Consider the following 25,587-nt stretch of genomic DNA (forward strand, 5'->3'; position numbering starts at 1 on the left):
GGGGGCTCAAGATGGCCACATATCTGGCAAAGGTAAAAGTTGAGTTGTCCGCGTTCGAACGAGGCTCGATCGAACAGATACCTCGGAAGCAGAACGCTAATGCCGATGCCCTTGCCAAGCTCACAACCTCTGGGGAGACAGAGACCTTGGGATTAGTACCAATAGAATTCTTGGAAAAACCAAGCATAGAAGATGTCAGGACGGAGGTCGAGATGATCGATGCCAGGCCGACCTGGATGACCCCCATCCTTGAATATCTCGTCGAGGGAAAGCTGCCTGAAGGACGTAATGATGCACGTCGATTCCTGTATCAGGCTCCGAGATATACGATGGTTGATGGAGTGTTATACCGGCGTGGGCATTCCCTACCTCTCCTGCGATGCGTTCTTCCAAGCAAAGCAAAGGCCATCCTGCAGGAGGTACATGAGGGTTTTTGTGGAGACCACACTGGGGGGCAGAGCCTGGCCTTAAAGGTCCTGAGGCAAGGATACTACTGGCCAACTTTGTCCAAAGACTCGACTTCTTACGTGAAGAAATGCGACAAGTGCCAGCGATTTGCCGCAGTTGCTCGAGCTCCTCCAGTCGAGCTGAAGATGATCTCGTCCCCATGGCCGTTCGCTGTTTGGGGGATCGATTTGGTGGGTGCCCTCCCTACTGGAAAAGGCGGGGTCCGTTACGCCATGGTAGCCATCGACTACTTTATGAAGTGGACTGAGGCAGAACCTTTGCCGACGATAACGTCGAAAAAAGTGCTTGACTTCGTGGTTAAAAGCATTGTCCGTCGATTCGGTCTACCCAAGAAGATCGTTTCCGATAATGGCACTCAGTTTGACAGTGACCTGTTCACCGAGTTTTGTGAAAGGTACGAAATTGTGAAAAGTTCCTCCTCCATGGCCTATCCTCAGGCGAATGGCCAGGTCGAGGCTGTCAACAAGACTCTAAAGGTGAGCCTCAAGAAGAGATTAGATGAAGTGAAGGGGGTCTGGCCAGAACATCTCCCCCAGGTCCTATGGGCATACCAGACCTCGCATCAGACTCTTACGGGTCATACTCCTTTTTCCTTAACCTTTGGGAGTAAGGCAGTCCTCCCTGTGGAAATTAAGGTGCTTTCGCATAGGGTCCAGTCTTATGACCAGGACCGCAACCACGAGCTACTGTGCAATTCCCTTGACCTATTTGATGAAAGGCGAGAAGATTCACAACTCCAGCTCGCCCATTATCATCAAAAGATCACTCGTTATTTCAACTCCAAAGTCAAAAAGCGCACCTTTAGCGTTGGCGACCTGGTCCTAAGGAGAGTCTTCTTAGCCGGTAAGGACCCCAAAGACGGAGTCTTGGGACCGAACTGGGAAGGACCATATCAAGTCATCGAGGTCATTAAGGAAGGAACTTATAAGTTAGGTCGGCTTGATCGAGGGGTAGTCCCGCGGACTTGGAACGCCATCCATTTAAAGAAATACTATCAATGATTCACTTGTAAGGCCTAGAAGGCCATTTTTTATGTATTAAGCAATGAGAATCAGCTTTTTGTTTATATTTGTACATGTTTTCAAGTGTAATCTAAAGTAACCATGAAAGACCCTTTCCCAGTTACTTGGGGGGGCATATGGTACCTGGATATAACCAGGTCGCCTTAATGACTTAGAATTTGATTCAAATCTATTGATCGTTGTTTTTCTTAAAAAACGCGAGATATTGATAAGGATTAACGCGAACTAAGTCCTATCCTGGATATAACCGGGTCATAAAACTTAGAAGTTGATTTAAATCTATTGATCGTTGTTCTTCTTAAAGAGCTTGAGATATGGATAAAAGTTAACATGAACTAAGTTTTCAAATTAAGTTCCTGGATATAATTGGGTCATAAAACTTAGAAGTTGATTTAAATCTATTGATCGTTGTTCTTCTTAAAGAGCTCGAGATATGGATAAAAGTTAACACGAACTAAGTTTTCAAATTAAGTTCCTGGATATAACCAGGTCATAAAACATAGAAGTTGATTTAAATCTATTGATCGTTGTTCTTCTTAAGGAGCTCGAGATATGGATAAAAGTTAACACGAACTAAGTATTCAAATTAAGTTCCTGGATATAACCAGGTCATAAAAATTAGAAGTTGATTTAAATCTATAGATCGTTGTTCTTCTTAAAGAGCTCGAGATATGGATAAAAGTTAACACGAACTAAGTTTTCAAATTAAGTTCCTGGATATAGCCAGGTCATAAAACTTAGAAGTTGATTTAAATCTATTGATCATTGTTCTTCTTAAAGAGCTCGAGATATGGATAAAAGTTAACACGAACTATGTTTTCAAATTAAGTTCCTAGATATAACTGGGTCATAAAACATAGAAGTTGATTTAAATCTATTGATCATTGTTCTTCTTAAAGAGCTCGAGATATGGATAAAAGTTAACACGAACTAAGTTTTCGAATTAAGTTCCTGGATATAACCAGGTCATAAAACATAGAAGTTGATTTAAATCTATTGATCGTTGTTCTTCTTAAGGAGCTCGAGATATGGATAAAAGTTAACACGAACTAAGTTTTCAAATTAAGTTCCTGGATATAACCAGGTCATAAAACTTAGAAGTCGATTTAAATCTATTGATCGTTGTTCTTCTTAAAGAGCTCGAGATATGGATAAAAGTTAACACGAACTAAGTTTTCAAATTAAGTTCCTGGATATAGCCAGGTCATAAAACTTAGAAGTTGATTTAAATCTATTGATCGTTGTTCTTCTTAAAGAGCTCGAGATATGGATAAAAGTTAACACGAACTAAGTTTACAAATTAAGTTCCTCGATATAACCAGGTCATAAAACTTAGAAGTTGATTTAAATCCGTTGATCTTTGTTCTTCTAAAGAGCTCGAGATATGGATAAATATTAATGCGAACTAAGTTTTTCAAAAATTGCAACCAAAATGCGTAGGGGCAAGAAAGAGAATCAATTAAAAATAAAATCGAGTTAAATTGTCTCGAGGTGGAAGCACCTCATGCAAAGGTTACACAAAAAAATATTAAAAATATTGAAGGAAAGGGCACAAGCGAAGAAAGCCCTAAGCTCCGCCAGGTGGCCCCTTGGAGGACCCCGTCTCGCCTTGCTCAACTGCGCCAGAGCCTTCCCCGGCCTCGGAGGGCGCTTCTTTCTCAAGGCGAGCTTGGAACTTCACCAGCAAGCGCTCCCAGAGGCTTGCTGACAGGAAGGAGAAGTCAGCGTCTGGATTGTAGGCCCAACAATGGTAGAATAGGTCTTCCAAGGCCTTTTCCGAAGTTGTCCGCTGAGCCTCCAGGGCGGCCTTGGCCTCCGCCTTCGCGGCATCCAGGTCTGTCCGTGCGGTGGCGAGGGCGGTCTCGAGCTCTTGAACCTTTGGGCGGGTTTTTTCCTACTCGGCCTGCGATGCCGCCTACAGAGAAGTCTGGTGCTCGCTCCTCATATCCTCGAGCTGAGTTTAGGTCCTGGCGATGCTCCGATGAAGGGCAACGACGCTCTGCGAAGGCAGAAAGGCAATTGCCTTAGAAAAAAGAGAAGAAAGAAAAGCAGGGCAAAGTGTAATGATAAAAAGCCATAAAAGGGTAAAGTCAGCTTACCGTTAGGGTCATGCCCAGTGAAACTTCAGCACGCCCACCGGGCTCATTGTCTCGATGGCCCGGAGCTCCTTCTCGTTGAACTTGTATATGTGGCTGACGGCGTAGTTCGCCGACTCATACACCGTTCCCTGGAAGGCCTTTGGAATCTTCTCCAGGTCCTGGGGATTGACTGGGATGCGTACCTCGGAGGGTACGATCGCCGAAGCCTCGAGCTCCGTTCCTGCGTCCCGAGCGGCGGCCGGAGCTCGCGGAGGGGGTGGGGGCATGTTGCTTCCCTCTATAGCAGGAGGAACCGCTCCCATGACCTGGGCAGCTGGGGCTTGCTCCTTCTCCTTTGCAAGAGACTTGGTGGGGGTCCCGGTGGCGTGCTTGGACGTCCGGAGCCTCTTCATTCTTGGCCCAGCGGCCCCAGCTGGGGGGTTCCCCCCGGCGAACGCACCTCGCAGGATCTCTTCGGGCTGAGACATCTCTTCTGTCAAAATAAAGACATGGTTAGTACAAGAGTTAGCAATCATACAGAAACAAAAACAAAGGGGGAAAAAGAGTAATTAAAGTATACGCATACTAAAGGAAATCCTACCCCCTGAGCTAGAAGAAGAATCTAAGTCAATTACTTCCCGAGCTGGCGCAAGTTCTGGGTCCGAGGATGATTCAGGGCTAGATTCTTCTACATATTGCTTAAGCCCCGGAGCTACGACACCCCTCCGAAGTGAGGGCCATGACTGAAGGTTGGTCCCATACTCCTCGAATAAGATCAACCTAAAGGCTAGGGCGTTATCTACTACTACGGTGCCCCTAGGCCAGCTATCTTGGTTGTCCAACACAAGCCGGTCGACACAGTGGAGCAGGGTTGTGTTCAGGTCCGGATCACTTCGGTGATGATGGATGAGCTGCCTAGGATTGAATGTAGCTAGCCGGGGGTCTGCTGTGGCCTTATCTGAACTCCTAAACAAGTAAGGGTTACCTTGGCCAGAAGGACCTGCAGCTGCTCCGGACTGGATCCTCTCCTCCCCCGTCCTCTGGGCGACCTCCAGCGCCCGCTTCCTGTTCCTCACGAGGGGAACTTCGTCGTCCTCGTCCTCCTCATCTTCAATTCCCGCGACCTCGTCCACGATGATGGGTCTGGTGTCGCGAGATGGGGAAAGCCCCCGGGGCCTCCTTAGGTTCAAAGTCTGATTTGGGAAAATCAGCTTGCAGGCCACCATCATCTCTTCTGTTACGAGCACGCGATAATCCTTCTCACGGGGGGGCAAGCCCGCCAGTGTCTCGTATTGGGCCCCGAGGGTAACAGATTTCTCTTCGGTGCCATTTGGTCGTGTAACGACCCAAATTCGCTAATAAGGCTTAAGGGCCTTGATTAGCGTGCCAGGAGGGCATGATGGGATTTATGTGTGATTTTATGAGTTAAATGCATGATTATGATTTAAAGCATGTTATATGACTATTTGATTATTTGAGATGCATGACTATGTATATTAGCATGCATGTAGGCCCGGATTGTGTTAGAAGGGCATAATTGTAATTTTGGCCATGTTGGGCATAACTGTATTGATATGTGATGATTGTTGAGACCACATTGTGATGTGGATGTATCTTTGATTTGTGACTCGAGACGATCCCAGTGAGCAGACTAGCGGAAAGTCGAGGCGGAGATTTATACCCGGCTCGGGGCGAGCCTGGGGGTATAAATAGGAAGCTAATGAGTATATTGGGGTTTATTTTGATATCGAGGAATACTTATTTGGTGATTTATCAGGTGTTGGAAAGCAACGGGAAAATATTTGAGACACTTGAGGATTAGCGGGAATTGGGTAAAATGACTAAAATGGCCCTACTTGGACAAAAAGATTTTAGAGTTAATAGGGAGGGCATTTTGGTCAATTGGCTTTTAAGAGATTGATTATGAGGCTTTATATACTTAGTGGGATTGGTAGAGAGAGTGAATGGCTGTGGGAAAGAAAGAAAAAGGAAGAAAAGAAAAGAGAGAAAAGAGAAGGTTTTCCAAAGGATCGGTTTGTGCATTCTTGCACCATTTCTCTTCAAATATCTTGGGGCAAAGCTCAGTGGAGAGCTAAGATAGGCTGAGCATCAAGGATCTTAAAGTTAGACTTGAAGATTTGGCAAGGATTAGCAAGAGCACATCAACTTTTGAGGTAAGTTTTTAGAAATTTCAGTTTTATGGGTTTTGCTGGTTTGAGCTGTGTTTTGAGCCGAGTTGATGGGAACTTTAGGGAATTTCTGGGCAAGCTTTGAGGGAGAGCAAGCTAAGGAGGCCTAGGGTTGAATCAAGGTCGAAATTACATCAATGGTATGATTTCTAAGTCCTAACTTTGTTGTTTGACTGAATTTCTGGGTTTAGGGTTCATCTATGGTGAATCTTGTGATTTAGGATGTGTGTGCTTGGGTTTTGAGATTTGGGGATGCTTGGGATGAATGGAGAGTGTTTATATGCTTGATTTTGAGTTTGGTAATGATTTGGACAAGTTTGGGGTTGAAATGGTAGAAGGAAATCCAGGAGGCGATTTTGGGTAGTGCTGGTCTGCAACTAGCGCTACAGCGCTAGTCAGTTGGCACTAGCCCCTGTTCCTGGGGGTGTGGTTCTGCTTGTAGCGCTACAACGCCCTCTTTAGAGCGTTGTAGCGCTGCACTGTTCACAGAAGGGGTTTTTGGGTTATTTGTGAGGGATTTTGACCTAGGGTTCGGGGCTCGATTCCGCCACTTTGTTTTGGGGATCTAGGACTTACCAGGGGCTCAGGAGTGGTCCCGAGGCTAGGTATTCGGACTTGGGGTTCGGTGTTGACTTTGACCTATGTTTGTGCCTAGGTGTGCGCTAAGGCTCAAGTGGGATCGTGCTCAAGGAGTCAAGTGTTGAAAGCTATCGAATTGAAAGGTAAGAAAACTATAGCACCCGTAGGATAGGGCATGGGCCCATAGTGTGATTGAGGAGCACGACCCTATATTGCATTACATGTTAGGGTGCAGACTTGATTGAATTGATATATGTTCAAATGTTATTTGAGTTAGATTATCTGTGATTATAGTTGAATGATACGGCGAGGAGTCGAGAACGGCAATGGAGCCGAGAACGGCGAAAGGCCGAGAACGGCAGTGGGGCCGGAAGTACCACATAGAACATGGAGTGCTGGTAGTCAGGGTGGGACCCCATGGATACATGTGATATCCTTACGGTGAGGACCGAGACCCCAGGCTTTGGTAAGGCTTCTGGGGCGGCATGGCCGGATTGCTTAAGTCTAATGGTTGACCTGTTTATCTGTGGACTATCTGATATGATTAACTGTATAAATTGCATATGTTATGAACTGCTTGAGTTTTCTTGCTGGGCTTCGGCACACGGGTGCTCTGTGTTGCAGGTAAGGGCATAGATTGAGTCAACCAGCCATGAGTACGGAGAGCGTGAAGCGACGTGTACATGTTTGGCCTGCCCAACTGCTTTGGTTGGGGGTTTTTGCGAAAAATGGCTGTAATAATTTATGATGTTTATAACTATTCAACTGTAAACTTATTTTAAGATGTAAATAATTTTCAAACGTTATTTTGGGATCCCAAATGTTTAATACTAGAAGCTTTTAATGAAACAACGCATTTTCAAGGATTACAGCCTTAACTTTTAATTAGTCACACTTTCGTTTTAAAAACCTCGGTTAGCGAGTTCATTGCACATTGTTTGGTCTTAAAACTCACTTGGTAACGGCTCTAAGGAAGTAGGGCGTTACAACTTGGTATCAGAGCGAGCCAAGGTTTATTGGTTCTGGAGATCGACCGAACATGTACGCTCGCTGTCAGTGACAAGCTCGACTCAGGGTTGGTTGGTATGATTGATTGACATGTCTGAATGTATGTTTGAATGCCTTGTTTGCCTGCTTATTTATATGGAGCATGAGGAACGAGATGACATATGCTTGAGATACTGTTGGGGCTGGGCCCTTGACTATTTCATGTTGAGAATGATGCGTACTGAATAACATTACTATGCATGTGGATGAATATTGGCATAATGGTTTACATATTAAGTTTATGTGGTTAATTGTTTAAATTGAATTCGTATGTATTATCCGTTTATTGGCTTGTATGAAGCATGTTGAGACCTGGGTATACTTGGTGATGTTAAAATCTGGTAGCTAAATGTATATCATTTTGGATTTGGCCTATATATGCTTTGTGTGTACATGATCACTGTGGCCATTTGGATCTAGTTGTGGTTTGGTTCAGAGTATGAACCACAGAGCTCAGGAGTTTGGTCAGTTTCGACAGATGAGCTCGAATTGTTTGTTCCTAGAAGGGTTATGTGGACGTGATATTGTGTTGAAAGGGGGATTCTAGATATAAGTTGGAGTTAGAGATCTCCATTTATCCCTTAAAGCAGCAGCAGAGGGGCACTAGTATGAGTAAGCTGTGGAGTTTATTAGTTGAGATGGAACAGAAGAACAGCGGATTTCTCTGGGGAAATAGCTGGTTTCGATGTTTTAACAGTAAGGTTACCAGTGTTGGTTACTGTGAGGGTATGGACAGAAAGGGTATTATATGAAAGGCTTAAAGGGTGTTATCCTCTGGTTTTGAGGAGAGTTCGGGCTGACAAGGAATTTATCAATAGATGGGCAGAATTAATTCCACCCTTGGTTAAGAGGATGAGAGCCCATGGCAAAAGGGTTATGTTAAGGATTGTGCTAGAGGGATGCCTGGAAACGGCACTTGGGCTGAGGCATAGGCATAATGGGTTGGAAAGAACCTAGATGATGAATTGTTAGAAGAGACTATAAAGACATGATTGGAACTGTGGAGACTGGTGGGCTTATAAGTTTGGTTTGGACTGATAGGGTAACAACAGTGTAAATTAATGGGTTTGGTGAATCGGGTAATTCATTTCGGGAATTATACTGACGGATGTATCCGGAATTGATGGCGACCCATTTAAAGATTGAACTCTGGGATAGTCCAAGGTATTTGGGCTGCTCTGATGTAAGAATTTATCGTCTGTATGTGGATGGCGGAGAGGGCCATGTTGTTCGAGGAACTGATGGTTGATGTTTAGAGCATGAGTGCTAGAGCCGCAATGGCAGTGCTTCCTTTGATGGAATTAGTAAAGATAGATTCGTGATAATCAGGTTAAAAGAACCCCGGATAGTGTTGTGGCTTCTGGTTTTGCCAAGAAAGGGGAAAAGTCTGATTGATAAGATGGTACTTTTGTTGATAGAACGTAGCGAGGTCGGATTCTCAATTTTTGAGGTAGAAGGACCCCAGACAGTGCTTGGGCACCTAATTTGAGATTGGAAAGAAGCCTGATTGAAAAGGTAGTTATCAAGATGTTGACAGGAACCAGGGAGGTTATTTGGTATGCACATGAGGGAGAGGATGCCACCTGAGAAGAGGTCAGGTGAGGGCATGACTTCTACATAGATTGACTCGATATGTTAGGATGGATTTCCCATGGTGAGGGAACGGAGAACTTGAATGCCTCGCTACATTCGTAGTTCGAGGCTGATTCCTCGAGGATGAGTGTTCAACTGAATGGTTATGCTTTGGTTACGTAACGGACTGGAAGAACTCAGTGTTGAGAATGCTCCGAGAGGGAGATGGACATAGAGAGGTTGCCTCAAAGGTACTATTCGAGAGGCTGATGACAGTAATACTTATTGAGAAGAAATTTGAAACTCTGGCAGATGGATTGGGATGCAAGTGATCAAGAAGTGCATAGTAATACGACAGAGTTTGTCTTAAGGGAGCCTTAGCATGAGTCACAGTGAGAGAGCTAATCAGTTAAGAAATAACCATGGATTGTAGAGAATATCATCGGGAATATGTAAATGAGACTGAGTGGAAATTGGGCTGACCAGTGGGAAAGATTATGTAGGTATGTAAAGAAAGATTTGGGGGTACTTCAAGGTCGGACTACAGATAGGATTGGTATAAGGAATGTTGTAAAAGATGGTTTTGGCTGACAGAAAATCTATTGAAGCAATCGAAGGAATTTGACCCTGGAGTAGCCAGAGTGTTATACTGCAGGGATGGTTAGCATCGTCGGGTTAGAATGAAAAGTATAATGTTGGATACAAGATGGGACGATGTCTCCAAGAGTTGATCTATGACCTAGTTATTACCAGTTGGAAACCAAGGATAGAGACATTTCATGAATTTGTCTATTTTGCACCAGGTAGGGTGTGAGGAGTTGGTAACAAAGATTCTAGAATGGTTCAAGCTACAACAGCACAGGTAAGTTCTTTAGGCAGAGAATGCGTGAACGGTATGGGCAAGTCCCCTTCAAGCTCACGAGTAGTACATGTGGATTACTCCCAGATGGAAATGGTGAGCAAATGATTATGCTGAAGACGTTGTACCCAGAAGGCAGAGTCACAGGTAAGGTTCTACGGAGTGTTAGTTTGGGTGTCGTCAGGAGCACTCAGAATAGAGCTACAAGAAGGAAGGACAGGTATGAGGAGATTTGATCTGAAGCCACAAAGAAGCTAATAATGAATATCTGAAGAGTAGAAAGCATAACAGGACTGGTAAGCGCGTCACCTATTGCATAAGTATCTCCGGAGACAACTACATCAGAGATGAGGAGAACAGTAAAACTTGAGATTAGACGGACTGAGTGGTGTCAAATCAGAAAGAAATTCAGAAGACAAGGTAAGAATTGATTGATATCTAGTGATGCTGGAATGTGTGTGTGTTAAGGTTAAGTAAAGAGCGATGGCATAAAGGACCTGATCAATGGTAAGGATATGGAAATGTGGGAGTGCATCACGAGTTGGGCACGCCCAGGCATAAATTGGCGCGAGAATGGATCAAACCTTGCGGGAGGTGAAAGAATGAACATGGTTGATATACTTGGAGCGTTAAGTTGACAGTTATGCATATCACAAGGTGCTTGAGTGTTGGGTATTGGTAAGAAAGATAATGTTGAGGCCCAGACGTGGTGAAAAGTAACAGACGGATGATCAGTGTTTGAAATCCTTGATTGAGCGAGGGGAGATATAATTGGAGGCGGAACTCCTAACTGTGAGGCATGTGTCAGTCAGGGAATAATGCCATAGATTGTAATGGAGTGGACAAGCCAACGACTGAGTTCAGCATAACGTTAGTACGTAACGGTTAGCTGGTGGGTATCACTGAACTGTGGAATCTGAAGTGTTGTCTTTAATTGAAGCAGGGAGGAACCCTGCCAAGGTGGTACAAGTTAAGATACCGGGATTGGATGAAGAGTCCAATTAGATTTGGTTTATGAATGAGAATTCTGAATGGACATCATTCCACCTCCTAGGGTACGTCGTACTGGGAGGGTGGAGCGGGTAACAAAATCTAGTGTTTTCCTTTGGACCTTGAGGGGTTAGGTGATGTGGTGGTGTATCCTGGGAATGGACCACAATAGACCTTAAGTAAGGTATCCAGACATGAAAAGTTTTAACTCTGTTGATCGAGTTAATGTAGTTGGGTCAAGTGAACTGGTTTCAGGGTGGAGCGTCGATGATATCGAATTGAGACCCTATAGTATTTTAAATTTTGGAATGGATCTAGAGAACAAAAAGAACAGAGTGGGAATCTAGGATTATCAGTTGATTGCAAGTGAAATGGCATTCTGAAAGCTTATCAGATATCTTAAAGAATTAAGCGTTGGGTATGCGAAGACTTGAGATATTAAGGGAAGCGTAATCCCTGATGAGTAAGTCGTGGTGGCAGTTGCTGGTGTCTTGTTAATGTAACACGACATAGGGCATGGTAATAGGTGAAGGATAGTGAATAATACGATTTGGCATTGGTTCAGAAAGAAAGCCAAAGAGGTTGTTGGAATTCTTAGGGCAGGAGCGTCTGCCTATTTGAAAGAATAAACAGCTTGTAAATTGTTAAATTATGAGGAAATAAAGTTCCGGAAGGAAAGATTTGTAACTCTACGTAATATCAGACAAGGATTTGTATGGTGTTCAGAGAAAGAAGGGAGAGTTCTGACTCTTGATTCAACATAAAATCCTGAAGTTGTACCAAGGGTTAGGCCAGCGGGGCCTACCAATTGATCCCACCTAGTAGAGGTGATGAATTTTGAGTCTCTCTGGAATCAGGAATAAGACAATGAATTGGTCATTGTAATCTAGGCAGACCCTGAGGCTTCAGCAAGGGTGCGGTGTAAACAAGGGGCTAACGAGAGTATGCCTATTAGACAAGATCTTGTGGGGCAAGATTGTTACTCCTGAAAGAGTGTCGTTGGGAACTAAAGTAAGGCGGTGGACCTTGGAAATTATGGTCAGAGTAGCGGGTTACTGACTGATGTGTTTGGGTAAATTTCGAGGACAAAATTTTTATGAGAAGGGGATAGTTGTAACGACCCAAATTCGCTAATAAAGCTTAAGGGCCTTGATTAGCGTGCCAGGAGGGCATGATGGGATTTATGTGTGATTTTATGAGTTAAATGCATGATTATGATTTAAAGCGTGTTATATGACTATTTGATTATTTGAGATGCATGACTATGTATATTAGTATGCATGTAGGCCCGGATTGTGTTAGAAGGGCATAATTGTAATTTTGGCCATGTTGGGCATAACTGTATTGATATGTGATGATTGTTGAGACCACATTGTGATGTGGATGTATCTTTGATTTGTGACTCGAGACGATCCCAGTGAGCAGACTAGCGGAAAGTCGAGGCGGAGATTTATACCCGGCTCGGGGCGAGCCTGGGGGTATAAATAGGAAGCTAATGAGTATATTGGGGTTTATTTTGATATCGAGGAATACTTATTTGGTGATTTATCAGGTGTTGGAAAGCAACGGGAAAATATTTGAGACACTTGAGGATTAGCGGGAATTGGGTAAAATGACTAAAATGGCCCTACTTGGACAAAAAGATTTTAGAGTTAATAGGGAGGGCATTTTGGTCAATTGGCTTTTAAGAGATTGATTATGAGGCTTTATATACTTAGTGGGATTGGTAGAGAGAGTGAATGGCTGTGGGAAAGAAAGAAAAAGGAATAAAAGAAAAGAGAGAAAAGAGAAGGTTTTCCAAAGGATCGGTTTGTGCATTCTTGCACCATTTCTCTTCAAATATCTTGGGGCAAAGCTCAGTGGAGAGCTAGGATAGGCTGAGCATCAAGGATCTTAAAGTTAGACTTGAAGATTTGGCAAGGATTAGCAAGAGCAAATCAACTTTTGAGGTAAGTTTTTAGAGATTTCAGTTTTATGGGTTTTGCTGGTTTGAGCTGTGTTTTGAGCCGAGTTGATGGGAACTTTAGGGAATTTCTGGGCAAGCTTTGAGGGAGAGCAAGCTAAGGAGGCCTAGGGTTGAATCAAGGTCGAAATTGCATCAATGGTATGATTTCTAAGTCCTTAACTTTGTTGTTTGACTAAATTTCTGGGTTTAGGGTTCATCTATGGTGAATCTTGTGATTTAGGATGTGTGTGCTTGGGTTTTGAGATTTGGGGATGCTTGGGATGAATGGAGAGTGTTTATATGCTTGATTTTGAGTTTGGTAATGATTTGGACAAGTTTGGGGTTGAAATATTAGAAGGAAATTGCAGGAGGCGATTTTGGGTAGTGTTGGTCTGCAACTAGCACTACAGCGCTAGTCAGTGGGCGCTGTAGCACTAGCCCCTGTTCCTGGGGGTGTGGTTCTGCTTGTAGCGCTACAGCGCCCTCTTTAGAGCGCTGTAGCGCTGCACTGTTCACAGAAGGGGTTTTTGGGTTATTTGTGAGGGATTTTGACCTAGGGTTCGGGGCTCGATTCCGCCACTTTGTTTTGGGGATCTAGGACTTCCCGGGGGCTCGGGAGTGGTCCCGAGGCTAGGTATTCGGACTTGGGGTTCGGTGTTGACTTTGACCTATGTTTGTGCCTAGGTGTGCGCTAAGGCTCGAGTGGGATCGTGCTCAAGGAGTCAAGTGTTGAAAGCTATCGAATTGAAAGGTAAGAAAACTATAGCACCCGTAGGATAGGGCATGGGCCCATAGTGTGATTGCGGGGCACGACCCTATATTGCATTACATGTTAGGGTGCAGACTTGATTGAATTGATATATGTTCAAATGTTATTTGAGTTAGACTATCTGTGATTATAGTTGAATGATACGGCGAGGAGCCGAGAACGGCAGTGGGGCCGGAATTACCACATAGCACGTGGAGTGCTGGTAGTCAGGGTGGGACCCCATGGATACATGTGATATCCTTACGGTGAGGACCGAGACCTCAGGCTCTGGTAAGGCTTCTGGGGCGGCATGGCCGGATTGCTTAAGTCTAATGGTTGACCTGTTTATCTATGGATTATCTGATATGATTAACTGTATAAATTGCATATGTTATGAACTGCTTGAGCTTTCTTGCTGGGCTTCGGCTCACGGGTGCTCTGTGTTGCAGGTAAGAGCATAGATTGAGTCAACCAGCCATGAGTACGGAGAACGTGAAGCGACGTGTACATGTTTTGCCTGCCCGACTGCTTTGGTTGGGGGTTTTTGCAAAAAATGGCTGTAATAATTTATGATGTTTATAACTATTCAACTGTAAACTTATTTTAAGATGTAAATAGTTTTCAAACCTTATTTTGGGATCCCAAATGTTTAATACTAGAAGCTTTTAATGAAACAACGCATTTTCAAGGATTACAGCCTTAACTTTTAATTAGTCACACTTTCGTTTTAAAAACCTCGGTTAGCGAGTTCATTGCACACTGTTTTGTCTTAAAACTCACTTGGTAACGGCTCTAAGGAAGTAGGGCGTTACAGGTCGCCTAGCGAACAAAAGAAAAGATTTCAGAAAAGGTGACCTAAGCATAAGGAAGAATCAAAGTGTTCTTTGCACGAGCTGAGGTAAGCCCAGCCCGTGGAGAGTGAGACCACGCGGTTCAATGAACACTCGCCTGTGCTCCCAATAGATCTTCGATTACTCGGAATTCGTGTGTCAGGAGGGTCAGGTTAAAATTTTGCCTTGGAGGGAAAGTTCCAATGGGCATGAAAGGCAAAACCGCCTGTGAAGCGTGTCCCCTAAGCTACCGGTTCTGCACCCAAAATATATCAAAAATCCTACAGAAATTGTCCCTAGAAAAGGCTTCCTGTAAACCATACTCTTAAGTGATTCCCTACAACAAAAATACCCTAACCTAAAAGGATTTCACCCTTCATACCCACAAAAACCAGTAAACCCTTGCATGTGGCTACAGTAAATATTTACCTAAGTTAAAGTGAAAAATATTTTCAAAACATGCATGGTCAGGAGACTTACAGAGTGTTTGGCTGGGAGGTGGATGAAGGTGTCGCCTAGGTGGGAGCTTCGTCGGAGTATTTGTTTCCAAAGCTTTGAAGGATTCCTTACGCCTGAGCTTCTTGAACGCTAAAAATGGCAGTCACAAAGAAGAGGGTTTTTTCTTCTGAGATGAAGAGAGAAGAAGGAGAGAGTTTCTGAGAAATTTCAAATGAAAGGGTGGCCCATGCGTAGGGTGGCCACCCCTGTTATATACGCGAAGGGTCATGTAAAAAGGGCCATTGGATGGCCCTGATGTGGGATCCAAGGCCCTCCACTCGAAATACGAAACGACGGCTGGGCATAGGCTAGGCCATTAAATGCGGTTCTCAGAAGACGTACCGTCACCAACCATGATGTTCCACGTATCAAGCGCCTGCATAAAATGTGGAATGTGAAGAGTTCATGGGGAAGCTTAAAAGTCCATACTGTGGCCTTATACGACGTCGTATACCACGAGCAGGGGCTTGGGGGGCAGATGTACGCCCTGATTTTCCCACCGGCTGATTAGCAAGCTGAGCTGCAGCCTAATCATGATTATCTCGTGGACATCCCCAAAACCGGAGCTGCCATCATAAGATCATACGTCCTTAGCTCGAGGTAACCTAAGGGTTCGCCTCTGGTAACTTAAGGACAGAGTCCGGGCTCTGAAGGCCGAAGGTCGAGTTAAGTATCCAGCCCGTAGTACGAGCTAGAGTTGAAGGCTATGACCCATTATAGAGTCAGCCACACAAGATAAACGTGCATTTATCAGACATCACATGTTTGATATATCCCTGACTTCTCGGACACGCAGCAGGAACATGCGTATTCAGACACCCACAACTGGGTTGGGCCGTGCGGCCCATTATCTCCTTACCTATTGATTTGACCACACTTATGTGTCAGGTTTAGGAATTAATCATGAATGTCACAGAGTTGACATGATAGGTAAGAAGGTCACGGGATGACCTTCTTACCAACTCCCAGGTGCCTTCTCCTATAAATATGGAGACCTTGGGAGTTAATAGAGGTTGGATTCTTTATTGTAAGAAGGAGCCTGTAATCAAATATCCAGTATATAGCAATAATACTGACTAGTGGAGTAGAAGGATTTTAACCTTTGAACCACTCAAAAAACGTACTTTGAGTCACCATTTCATTTCCTAAGATCATATATCTGTTTCGGTTCAACATAAGCACTAATCCCTTTCTCTTCTTTTCTTAATTTCCTGTTGGCGAAGAACCGCGTCAACAAATGAGTACTGGACACTTTCTATCGCTATAAGAGTCAGATGATTTGGAAAACAATCAAAGCAAGCACCATTCAACGAAATTGTTTTCGCTCTTCCACTAATAGAAATAGATACATCCAGTAAGACATATCTTCTTAAAATAACCCGATGGCTTGCTCGAAGGAGGATGAAGAGTTACACATCCAGTGGATCCAAAAACAATTTAAAAAGAACCATAACTTTAGCAAACCAACCATATGAGTTGTATCATAGGCCCAAAGCAAATGGTCTTACTGTTTGCATAGCCTAAGGCCTGAACTCACCCCATTTTCTCTCAAAGAAAATTAATATGCATGTGCCAGTACACCAAACAAGAAAAATGAACGACGCATCAAGGAAGTATAACAAACAGTGATGTAATAAATGTACATTAATATGGCTTCACCGATTGTGCTGTACTATATCAAATATAAAATCATCTCAATGCCCATGTTGTCCCTTTGGTTGTTAGGATGAAGGTCATTCACATTCATACCAACTTATGTAGTGGTGGTGGATGATCTCCACTACGGTCTCACAAATTTCAAAGCAATACCCCGTCCACTAGGGTGAAAGCCGGTAAAAATTTGAGCTAGTGCAGCGGCAAAGCCAAGGACCCCGTGCTGAAGCAGTAGAAGTTTTTTTTTCATACCAGGGTAATTAACTAATTTAAATGGTATTATGTAATGGTTCATAGTACGAGTACTTCTCTAAAAATGGTCGTTCAACTAATAGAATTCCACTATAAGTCATTTATTAAACACTTTTGAATTTCACTTGACTTTGAGATGTGATTTAATACTCCAAAACTTGATCTATATTCAAATAAATTTCATCATCTCACTCAACAGTTTTTTTTTAATAATTTGGGCCATATTTTTGTAGCCCACATATAAGTGGCCTACTTCATTTCCTCAAGGGGGTCATAGTGTTTTTTTAAATGAAACTACATGATTCATTATTTTCAAAGTTGGAAAAAAACATGTAATCGTAATATTCCAAAATTGCTCACTACACTAATTAAACTTTGTTATTAGCTTAAAATAATAATATAACCAATAATATTTTCATAATAAACTTTCAAGAATCCTTATAATCACATCAACTTATGCAATAAATGGGGGAGCCACAACACAAAATAATTGAAAACAAAACAAGCTTGTGTAGTAGGCAATATCAGAAAAGAAATTTGTACTTACCACCCACAGAGAGACAAGATTCCAACACACCTACTACGCCATGTTTCACTTCCAAACTGCCATATAGAACCAATACCTCTCCCATTTCCATAATGAACAAACTCCAAATTTATAAATGCAAATGGAAACCTTGCCATGATTGTGTTTGGCGAAGGACAATGCGTTGTATACAACCTTCTCACAGGATCAGTAAGTCCTTCAATCTAGAAATTGAGATTCTATTGATTCAATTTTAATATCTAATTTTCTTTAACCTGTCTATGTACTCATTTAGACAATGCTCCTTGTAAGTTCATTTATGACTTACGAGGAGCATGGAGACAAGGTTGTGAATATAGACATAAGGGGTGGTAGCAAAATGACAACTTACATACTCTCAGGATCCCAAAAAGACTTGCAATTAGATACAAGAATCAAGCAAGTGTGGTCATATGGTAAAAAAGCATTACCACTACACCAAAAGGGTATCTATGTTTACAATCACTCTAGCATAGAGTAAAAAAGCATGATTTGGGACGTCCTACTGCATCCAATACCACATACTCATACAATCAACACTTCTCAATTGGTTGACCCCATCTTCAGTGCAATCAATAACAAAATAATAATTTCCTCGTCAGCTAAGCCACCAAATGTGGTGTGCACTTTAACTCACATATCTCACTATGCATTTCAGCTGAACCAAAGGAGTGTATTAGGGATTATTTTTACAACCATTATCTCCTTAATGTTATCACTCTTTCTTTGTTTCCACTAAATTAACTAGAAAAAAAAAACAAAAAACAAAAAAACACAAGCCAAGTGCAATAATACTCTTATTATTTTATTTAAATATTGTCACACATAATTGGATGTTGATTATGAAGTCATCCAATACTAGAAGAAAAAGGACTTCAAACAAAAAACAAAGCATTGAAACTTGATAGAAAAAAAAAACTGTACAAACTGACACTAAAATATATGTTCTCGTTGCGTTGTACTTTAATTTTCTCACTTAACAAATCTTCAAAAGTTACTTACCAGAATGAAACTTCTTACGTAGCTAATACATATACTAATATGCCCAATATTCATGCAAAATAAAAAGTCCATGCAAAAATTAACTACTATATGGTAATGCGGTGTGTCATTCAATAATCCATATATTTTAAAAAAATTATTATTATTATTAAAAACTTTCCACCACATTATATTCATTTCTTATACCGCATTAACAAAATAAAACAGTTTCAGTTTTTGTTACGTTATTTTATTATACATTTATGTAAGTCAATTATAATAGTTACTTAACAGCAGTCAAATATTTGCGTGTCCACAATCGTAAATAAGTCCCAACTCATATCTAAATTTACTATAAAACCATCAACTGTACAGTTTATTGGTCCTAAAATTACCTTTCTACCCCCACTTATTTAAACTGTATCAGCTCAAAAAACACAACCGGTTCATACAACTGGTTATACCAAGTAAAAATATTAAAAAGTCAACATTTTAACACCAATCTAAAATTGACACTTGGCAAAAATCTTGGCCCCACATGAAGGACTAAGTCCTGTGAAGGACGCCAGAATTCTCCTTAAATATATATTATTTGTGTTATAAGTTTAATTTAGTGTATGTTATGATTGGTGTACGCCCTGGTTTTCTCGCGGGCTGATTAGCAAGCCGAGCTGCTGACTAATCGTAGTTATCTCATGAACTCCCCTAAGACCGGAGCTTCTGTCGTTAGCTCGAGGAAGCCCAAAGGGCTCGCCTCCATTGTCCAAGACTGGAGCAGGCCCCCTGAAGGCCGAAGGTCGAGTCCAGTATGCAGCTCGCGGTACGAGCTGGATATGGAGCTATGACCCTTTGAGAAGTAAACACATGCAAGGTAAACGTGCATATATCAGGCATCACGTGTCTGATATCCCCCTGACTTCTCGGACACGCAGTAGGAACGTGCGTGTTCAGACTCCCACGATTGGGTTAGGTCGTGCGACCCATTACTTCCTTACCTATTGATTTGACCACACTTATGTGTCAGGTCTAGGAATTAATCATGATTGTCACAGAATTGATACGACAAGTAAGAAGGTCACGGGATGACCTCCCTACCAACTTCCAGGTGCCTTCTCCTATAAATATGGAGACCCTGGGAGTTGATAGGGGTTGGGAAAATAATCTCTTGTAAGAAATACTTTGTAACCAAATACTTAGTATAGATCAATAATATTGACTAGTGGAGTATAAGGATTTTAACCTTCGAACCACTTAAAAACTGTGTCTTGAGTCACCCCTTTCGTCCTGTAAGATCATATATCTATTTCGGTTCACATTTAGCACTAATCCTTTTCTCTCCTTCTCTTAATTACCTGTTGGCGAAGAACCGCGTCAACAGTTTGGTGCTTTCATTGAGAGATTTTCCGATTAGTGCTGCTACAAACATCCAACTATGGTGACTACACGGTCCAGGCATGGCAACGAGACAGAACAACATGATGGGCAGGAGGCTCATCATACTACCATCCCTGATGAACAAGTTCCTGAAGTCCAATAGCGGCCAGGAAAACAGCCGGCGGGCCAAGACGATACTAGTAGTTCGGCGCCTCGGCCGCCTAATCCGAACCTGTGTTATTATACTGCGGTGGAGATGGAGAACGCTCAACTGAGGAGCCAGTTAGCAACGGCCAGCCAGAAAATCAAGGATATCCTGGCCCGACTACCCCCTCTCACAACTGACGTTAACGTTGGAGAGAGGCAAGGTGAGGCTCCTAAGTCTCGCTGGGGTAACCGGTCAAGGCATAGCTGGTCGGATAGACTTCCAGCAGCCAACTCCACCCCTTCATCACACCATCGAGATGCAAACTTCGGGGAAATGCCTAGGTCCAGACAACAACAATACAGCCGTTCGGTTAGGACATCAACTCCTAGCTCTTAGCCATCCTCGAAGACGCCGAGGGGAGCTCGAGGAAATTCCCAAAGAAGATCCGGGGAGGGCTCGCGACGTCAGCCCGTCCCCGACGACCGTCCGGTGCCTCGTCTAGATCGCCCGGCGCGGGACCAGCAGATTGGTAGGGCCGAAAGGCCCCTACCAAACTTGATCCGTCCAGACGGAACTAGGATTGCCTCCCCCGTCAGGCATCCTCCATCTCCGATCAGATATCCGTCTCCACCTCGGCCCGTCCAGGACATCCCACCCTATGGGAGTAGTAGGAGGAACCTGCCATCAACTGGACCTTCCCAGCGTAGCAGGGCGCCAGGGGAAAGCTCAGGTCGTCACCGTAAAAGGCGGACTCCAAGCCTATCCAGCAGGAGCCACTGGACCTGCAGTCGCCGGAGTGATCTCTCTGGAGGAGACCTGCGCCAGCGGTTGAGTTCGGCACAAAGTCACCAAACCACCTAGGGAGGCGACCTTCGAGATCGCCTCAACTCTCATAGAGAGAACTGGGCTAGAGATGGCAGCCAGGCTCGTTCAGGGGGGGTTATGTCCGAAGTACGCAACGGGGGGAATGTCCCAAATAACCCATCAAATGTGTACAATGGATCCGGAGCTGTTGAAGAGCCCCGGAATAACCAAGGACATCAGGACCAAACCCTCGATCGCCTGACCCAGATGGAGGAGCTAATGAAGAAGCTCCTGTCTGAAAAAGAAAAAGACGAATATGATTCGGGAGACGAGATGGAACTCTTCGCCCCGAACATAGCATCAACGACATATCCATCTAGCTTCCGTATGCCTCACTTGTCAAAGTTCAACGGGGATGGAGACCCGTCGGACCATTTAGGGATGTTCAACACCCTAATGATGGCCCATAACATTGGCCCGAAGCTGAGAATCTTGATCTTCCCCTCCACACTGACCGGACCTGCCAGGCAGTGGTTCAAGCAAAGTAAAAAACAGTCCATCAGCTCCTGGAAGACCTTCTCAGCTGACTTCAAAAGGGCATTCCGTGCCTCCCAGGCCGCCCGTGTTTAGGCCGACTCCCTGGCCAACGTGAGACAGCAGCCCGGTGAGACGTTGAAGGCCTACCTGAGCAGATTCGCGAACTTCACTGCCCGAGCTAGGGACGTGGATGAAAGCTCCAAGCTCATGGCCATGAGAACCGGAATCCTTGTTGGAGGAGATCTCTGGAAGGATATACAAAAGAAGGGAGTCAGTTCGGTCAACGAATTCCTTAATAGGGCCCAAGAATGGATAAACTTGGAAGAAGCCGAAGCCGCGGGAACCAGCCAGGTTCCCGAGCCGCCCGCTGGAGTAGGGACGGAGGTCGTGGCAGCGACCTCAGACGTCACACAAAATAACCAGCCCGGTAGAAGCAAAAGAAAGGGCAATGGTGAAAACAGTCAGCACGGCCAAAAGAAGAATAAGTCTGCAGATAAGTTTAAGCCCATTTTCACGACGTATACTGAGCTCACTCAGTCCAGGGAGAGTATCTTTCTAGCCAACTCTACTCGAGTCCCCTGGAAGAGGCCGGAGCCACTGAAGCACCACAAAGGAAATTGAGACACTTCCAAGTTTTGTCGTTTTCATAACGATGTGGGCCACAATACCGACGATTGCAGGCACCTAAAAGATGAGATCAAGACTCTCATCCGAGCCGGTCCCTTGGCACAATACTCACGGAACAAGGTTCCAGCGAGTCGACCTGCTCCAGAAGTCCCAGTCAGTCAGCCCGGGCCTCGGGTAGATCAGGATGTTCCTCCTCCCGTGGTCGGAGGAGATATATCCACCATCTCTGGAGGACTGCACATGGCTGGCACGAGCAGAGGCGCCCAGAAGAGATACGTGAATGAAATAAAGGCTCACAATGGAGTGGAGTTCATCCTGGAGCAGCGCCAGTCAAAGCAGCAGCGATTGGAGAGACAACCAATCATTTTTACGGAGGAAGATGCAGGCCATGTCCAGTTCCCTCACAACGATCCCTTGGTTGTAGCAGTCTAGCTCGCCAACCGGAGAGTGAGGAGGGTGCTTATAGACAACGGGAGTTCGGTGAACCTCCTATTCCAATCCACCTTAGAGAAGATGGGTTTGACCGTCGCTGAGCTAAAGGCAACCTCCATGATGCTGTATGGATTTTCGGGAAAAGGATCAGCGGCAATAGGAACGATGGAGCTGGTGATGACCCTAGGAGAAGAGTCTCGGACAGTCTCTAAACTACTCGAGTTCGTGGTCATAGAGTGGTCCGCTGCTTACAACGCCATTTTGGGCCGACCTATGCTCATAGCTTTCGAGGCCATCACTTCCATTCGACACCTCGCCATGAAGTTCCCTACTTCAAGAGGAATCTGCACTATCCAGGGCGATCATCTCGCTGCTAGGGAATGCTACAGCATTTCCATGAAGGGAAAGTCCAAACCCGGGCAGCTGGCTATGGCCATTCAGAGTAAAGAGGAATCCCAGGAACCCTTGGCGGCTCCTGAGATTGAAAAACCTCAAAGCGCCAAAGGGGAAAATGTCACCTTGAGTGAGGACATTGACCCCCGAGTAGGCGAAGACAGATCCGAGCTCCAGGCTATTGAGGAGCTCGAGGAGGTGAACCTTGATCCACAAAATCCATCACGGATGGTCAAGCTCGGGAAACACCTCTGTAGCAAGAGGAAGGCGGAGCTGATTACGTTTCTGCGGGCTAACTTACATGTATTTTCCTGGTCCCACGAGGACATGGTGGGAATTAGCCTGAGTGTCATCATGCACACGCTCCATCAGGATAAAAGCGTTCCTGCTAAGTCTCAGAAGCAAAGACATTTAGGAACAACCCAAGCTGAAGCCCTAGAAGAAGAAGTAGCCCGGCTAAAAAAATGTGGCTTTATCCGTGAAGCCAAATTTCCAATTTAGGTCGCCAACCCCGTGCTAGTTCCAATGCCCAACGGGAAGTGGCGAACCTGCATTGACTTCTCCGACCTGAATAAAGCATGCCCCAAGGATTGTTTTCCATTACCAAGGATCGATCAACTGGTGGATGCCACGGCGGGGCACGAGCTCATGTCCTTTATGGACGCGTACTAAGGCTACAATCAGATCGCGATGAATCCGGCGGACCAGGAACATACCAGCTTCATGACCCCGACTAATGTCTATTGCTACAAGGTCATGCCGTTCAGTTTGAAGAACGCCGGAGCTACCTACCAAAGGCTAGTAAATAGAATGTTCGCGGACCAGATCGGAAAGAATATGGAAGTGTACGTTGATGACATGCTATTCAAGTCAAAGACTTCCGACAACCATGTTCCCGACCTGGAGGAATCTTTTAAGATACTACGAGAATATGGCATGAGGCTCAATCCCCAGAAGTGCACTTTTGGAGTCGCATCAGGGAAATTCCTGGGGTTCATAGTCAATACCCGAGGAATCGAGGCGAACCCCGCTAAGATCAGGTCACTGCTCGAGCTTCCCTCGCCCAGAACATGGAAAGATGTCCAAGGCTTAACAGGAAGAGTGGCGGCACTAAACCGGTTTATTTCCAAGTCAACTGATAAATGTTTGCCCTTCTACAACCTGCTCCGAGGAAACAAGAAGTTTGAATGGACAGTAGAATGCGAAAGCGCATTCCTCGACCTGAAGACGAATCTGGCTGAACCGCCCGTGCTATCCAAGCCCAAGGCAGGCGAGCCTCTTTTTCTCTACATAGCTGTCACTGAGGATGCAACTAGTGTCGTACTGGTACGAGAAGAGGACCAAGTTCAGAAGCCAGTCTACTACATCAACAAGAGACTTCTCGAGGCAGAATCATGATACCCGCTGATGGAAAAATTGGCGTTCTGCCTAATCACGGCCTCGCGAAAGCTCAGGCCATACTTCCAATCTCATTCAACACACGTCATGAACGATCAGCCTTTAAGGCAGGTTTTGCAAAAACCTGAAGCATCGGGACGTCTGTTAAAATGGGCAGTCGAACTCAGTCAGTTCGAGATTTTTTACACCCCCCGAACTGCTATAAAAATTCAGGCCTTGGCCGACTTTGTGGCAGAGTCCACGGGATTCCAGGAGAGTCCAACAGAGGGATCACCCCAGGTCACCTCGTCCCATTCGTGGTGGAGGATCTTTGTGGATGGTTCATCCAACGAGAACGGCTCCGGGGCCAGAATCATTCTGATATCCCCCGAGGGACATAGATTCCATTCGGGGCTAAGGTTCGGATTCAAGGCCTCCAACAACGAGGCGGAGTACGAAGCTTTGTTGGCCGGGCTGAGGATAGCCAAGGAGTTAAAGGCGAGCTCCGTCCAGTGCTTTAGTGACTCCCAGCTTGCGGTTAACCAGGTTCTGGGCGAGTATCAGGCACGGGGGCCCAAGATGGCTGCCTACTTGGCAAAGGTAAGAACCGAGCTGTCCGGATTTGAACGAGGTTTGATCGAACATATACCTCGAGAACAAAACGCCAATGCAGATGCTCTTGCCAAGCTCGCCACCTCGGGAGAGACGGATACCTTGGGGTTAGTGCCAATAGAATTCTTGGAAAAACTAAGTATAGAAGGAGATCGGGCGGAGGTCGAAATGATTGACGCTAGGCCGACCTGGATGACCCCCATTCTTGAGTATCTCATCGAGGGCAAGCTGTCTGAAGGATGTAACGACGCACGGCGAATCTTGTATCAAGCTCCGAGATATACGCTGGTCGATGGGGTGTTGTACCGACGTGGGCATTCCCTACCTCTCCTCTGGTGCGTTCTTCCAAGTGAGGCAAAGGCCATCCTGCAGGAAGTTCACGAAGGATTATGCGGAGACCACACTGGGGTGCAGAGCCTGGCCTTAAAGGTTCTCAGGCAAGGGTATTACTGGCCGACTTTGTCCAAAGACTCGATCTCATACATGAAGAAGTGCGACAAGTGCCAGCGATTCGCTGCAGTTGCCCGAGATCCTCCAGTCGAGCTGAAAATGATCTCGGCCCCTTGGTCGTTTGCCGTTTGGGGAATAGACTTAGTAGGCGTCCTGCCCACTGGAAAGGGCGGGGTCTGTTACACCATGGTAGCCATCGACTACTTTACCAAGTGGGCTGAGGCAGAGCCATTGGCAACTATCACGTCTAAAAAGGTGCTTGACTTCGTGGTTAAAAACATCATCTGTCGCTTCGGCCTGCCCAAGAAGATCGTCTCCGATAACGGCACTCAGTTCGACAGTGACCTGTTCACCGAGTTCTGTGAAAGACATGGGATTGTGAAAAGTTTCTCCTCCGTGGCCTTTCCTCAGGCTAATGGCCAGGTCAAAGCTGTCAACAAGACCTTAAAGGCAAGCCTCAAGAAAAGATTAGATGAAGCGAAGGGGGTCTGGCCAGAACAGCTCCCCCAGGTCCTATGGGCATACCGGACCTCGCATCAGTCTCCTACGGGTCATAC

Source organism: Humulus lupulus, chromosome 9 (assembly GCF_963169125.1).
Source record: "Humulus lupulus chromosome 9, drHumLupu1.1, whole genome shotgun sequence".
NCBI classification, from domain to species: Eukaryota; Viridiplantae; Streptophyta; class Magnoliopsida; order Rosales; family Cannabaceae; genus Humulus; species Humulus lupulus.